Source organism: Octodon degus, unplaced genomic scaffold (assembly GCF_000260255.1).
Source record: "Octodon degus isolate 3935 unplaced genomic scaffold, OctDeg1.0 scaffold00005, whole genome shotgun sequence".
Taxonomy (NCBI): Eukaryota; Metazoa; Chordata; class Mammalia; order Rodentia; family Octodontidae; genus Octodon; species Octodon degus.
In genome coordinates this window covers 4639397-4644010 of record NW_004524581.1, presented here as the reverse complement: position 1 = coordinate 4644010, position 4614 = coordinate 4639397, and positions in this window count along the sequence as shown.

Here is a 4614-nt window from a genome sequence, read left to right as displayed (position 1 = left end):
TACTATACTATATTAGAATGAGTTTCTGTAAGATATTTTCCTATTAGAAGTGTTTATTTTTCAAGGAAAGTACTCCTGTGGAATAATCAGGCAAATTTGTCATCTTTGATATACAGTATTCTTTAAAATTTCTCTAAACAAAATAATAGAAAATCAACAATGGCTGCTGTATTACATAACACTATCTGCAAATTAGTTGCTCAGATTACCAGATATAAACATGTAATATTTATTTAAAGAAAACATGAGAAAAACAATAACAAAGAGGTTATAAGAAATTCAAAAGAGGAACATATCAGAGTAAAAAGAAGAAAAAAGTTTAAGTATTAACTTCTCCGTTCAAAGGACCAGAAGAAATTGACAATACAATTATTCTAACTATTCTGCATATATACCTAAGTATAATTTTTCTTTTCTTTCATTTGTACTTTTCCTTATCCCAGCTTTTCTTTCCAACTGAAAAATTTCTTTCCCTTTCACAGTATTTGTTGTAACTTTTAGAGATTCATTACTCTTTGAGGTTCTCACTCTAGGAAGATAATACGATGTTTGCACCTGTGAACCTGATTTATTTCAGTTACAATATAGTCTCTAGCTGCATATCATTATTTTGTATTTTTCAAAAATAAAAAATAATAAAATAAAAATTCTAATGACATTATTTTGGGTTTTTGAGACACGTTCTCACTGTGCAGTTCAGGCTAGTCTTGGCCCAGGCTGGCCACAGGATCATGAAGATCCTTCTGTCTCAGCCTTTTGGATGCTGGAATTACAGGAGTGTACCACCACACCCACTCTTGACTCAGCCATTTTACTTACAGCTATTTTAGCATATTATATGCAAACCTAACTCAATGCTCTAGAACGAGAGATTTTTTTTTTTTTTTTTTTTTTTTTGCCATTGACCCTTAGAAAACAAAGTCTTTTCCATATGCCTGAAGAAGTACTTTCCTCACAAATTCTTCTTGAAAGTAGATCACATTCTCAATCCTGAATTGACCATCAGAAAAGGTGGTAGTGTTGCAACTATTGGCCTAAATTACTCTACAGATATTCTTATGGATTCTAGAAAGCTAAACATAATATCCTTCTAGTAGCACTCATTTGAATTGATATTCCAATTAAATGAGAGTCAAAATCTTCAATACTTGTGTCTGGTACATTCCTAGGCTCAGTAGATTGGTCAGTATTTGTTGAGCTACATTGTATTTCCTCCAATCTATATACAGTGTCAAATTCTGTACCTCATCTTTCAGAGAAGTATTTGCCAGAAGCTTCACAAGCATCCTGATCATTTCTACCTTGCATTACCCTCATTTCTTATTTATAGCCTTCTGCTTCCAAGCTTTCTTTCATGAAAACAATGGATCATTGTTCCATGGAAATTCTTTGTACGTGCATCGCTGGCCTGTCTCATGAGATGACTCCTTTTGCTTACTTCAGAACACTTCATTGTTTTTTGCTTTTCCCTGGGTGCTCAAATTACTACATAATGAGATTGAATCTACTATCTTCTGTTTACTTTCTATTTTAGTATTTATTATTCTTTCATGTGCTAGCCACATTCATGTTCTCTTTTGTTAGAATTTATTCAGTTTTTTATCCATGTGATTATCTTGCTACAAAGCAAATCAGCCATATTATAATATATATCATAAAAATCAGCCTTTATGATAGATACCTTTACTATCTACCACATAGTACTCATACTTTTGTTTAATATCTTGTCCTTTTATACAGGATGCACTTGCTGAAATGATTGTAAATTACAGAATATGTTAAATAATGAAATGACCTGTGTGAGATTAGTTCATGGAGGGATAATGGGATTTTCCTTCAAAACTCCTTGTCTGTCTGTCTGTCTGTCTGTCTGTCTGTCTGTCTGTCTGCCTGTCTCTGTCTCTCGGTCTGTCTCTCTCTCTCTCTGTCTCTGTCTCTCTCTCTCTCTCTCTCTCTCTCTCTCTCTCTCTCTCTCTCTCTCTCATTGTTCACTCCTGGGAAAGGCAGCTCATAAGGAAGGAAAAAAGTAGAGAAACAAACAGTGAAAGGGACTGGAAATGACCACATTAATGTTTGGATGTCACCTTACCAACACTACACCAGGCAAGTTTTAAGATGACAGTGTAGGTAAGGGTAATAACCTCCTGCAAAAAGGATGCACAAGTATCAGCAAAGGATTCTTGGCCAATAGGAACGCTGAAATACCTGTCACTGATACAAAATGTTTGTAGAGTAATATTTACAGAGTTCCCCATTGTTATGACAAAATAGCCAGGGAAATAGATTTAAAAAAGACAAAGGTTTCCTTTGGTCCATTGTTTCAGAAGAGTTAGTTCATTGATTTTTGGTCCTGTTGCTTTCAGTCTGTGGTGCTTTATACAGTAGAGTAGGCATGGCACTGGCAAGATACCTCAGGGACCAGGGTTCAATCTCCAGCCAGACCCACCCTCAGGAGTGCTGAGCTGGCCACCGATAGTGTATGTGGTGGTTCATGCCTGTATTCCCAACACTGGGGAGGCTGAAAACAGGAGGATCAATTGAGTCCGAGTTGAGTAGTGAGATCCTGTACCACATACAGTAAAAAAAATATGGTATGTACATGTGGTTCTTTATCTTAAGAAGAAGAGAAACAGAGACAGAGACAGTGGAGATGGAAAGATTGGAGTATTCAAAATTGTGCCTACAATAACATAAATTGCTTCAAGTGTTTTCCTTATTTAAGATTCTAACCCTTTCAAATAGCACCAACAGCTGGGAACCAAGACTTTAACATATGGGACTTTAAGAGATGTTTCATATTTAAATTATAACAATATGAAAATTTTTCTGTACTTCATTACCTATTTCTTCATATCCATTGTTTTCTTTCATTTCTATTCATGTCAGTTTTAGATTTCAATAGACTATAATAGCTATCTTTACCAATTTTATGGGATGTGATCAAACATTCAGGGAATGTTAGGATTTTTTTAAGCTATGATGAAACACACATCACCATTAATCTTCCTCAATACCCCGTCACTTGGAAAGCACTTACACCATCCTTCTTGTGACTTTCTGAAGCAGCTGTGGAAGAAGACTTTTTCAAGAATGTTTTAGTTGTGCCAGCATGGCTGCTTTGATTTCCTGGATCAATTCAAACTTTATTTCCATGGTCATGTTTACTTAAGGGAAGAGCCAGAAGTCCCACAGTGCCAGATACAGTTAGAAGACATATTACTACACACCATGGTGTTTTCATTTGACAGAAGAGTCCTTACTAACAGTGTTGTGTGATATAGAGTCTTTATTTTGGAGAAACAGAGGGTGAAGTTATTTGGCCACATCTCAGGTCTTCTGTGGGCTAACAAGTGTACCTTGCCAATGTGCCAAAGATGCCTTCTGGATGGAAGTATCATAGACACAGCACTTTAGTTGAGAGCAATTATCTTGATGTATATTGAAGAATTTATAAATCATCTTTAGTTTTTCTTGGGGCTTCCAAGTCCTGCTAAAATCCACATCTAGATTTGCACTGATCTAAATGCCATGATGGATTTCTAAAGAGACTTCATTAAGGAGACTTTTATACATGATAGTTATTTAACTGATTAAATTCAATTAGGCAAGTATTCAAACACATATGCTGCATTTGACATAATTAAAATTATTATGATTAATAAATTATCACCACTCCATACTAAGTTGCATCCCCTAGTACACCATCCATAAATAGTTTTCCTGTTTTTCTTCTGACTGGAAGTTCAAGTGGAGGCTTAGCACCAACTACGTCTGTGTATCTGCATGGCCTGTCGACAATTATGAAGCTTGCCAAACAGCCCTTGATTTCTCTTCAGTTCCCAGAGCATTTGCACTCTCGCTGTTTTTGCTCCTTCGAGTGAGATGCCAACAATTCAGCCTCTCATTTCACGGTTAAGCAGAATAAAGACATGGATCACTTGTGCTTACTATGACACATACATCTGTAATTGTGTGTGCATGGGAATCTTTGAAATCCTCATATTTTTGTCTAATGTATGCAATTACTCACTGTAAGCTGTAATCTCCAGGCCATAATCATCACTGAAACTTATTTTTCCACATTTCTGTAATTTGGTACATGCTATCCAGCCTCTGTCTTTACCCCTTCCTCTACTCTCCTCTAATGGTCACTGCTCCACTGTCTATTTCTAAGAAATCATCTTGCTTGGCTTCCAGCTATTAGCAACAATGTGAGATATTTATATTTCAGTGTCACGCTGATTGCACTTAACGCAATTTTATCCAGGTTGTGACAAATTACAAGCGCTTATTCCCTTTTGTGGTTGAGTTGTCACCTACTGTGTAACTGTACCACATTTTCTTTGTTTATTCATGGATAGCTCAGTGGACCCCTCATGTTGGCTACTGTCTGTGCTCCTGCAGTACACCTGAGGGTGCAAGTATCTATTGGTAACACCGAAGTGATTTCTTGGATATACATTTTCAACAGTAGGATAGTTGTGTTGCATGTTAGTTCTACTTTAATGTTTTGAGAAACCTCTGTTGTATTTCCCATACTGGTTTCAGTCATTTGTGTTCCTCTGGTATGTATGAGTTCTTTTCTGCCATGTTTTTGTCAGCTTTTTTTTTTTT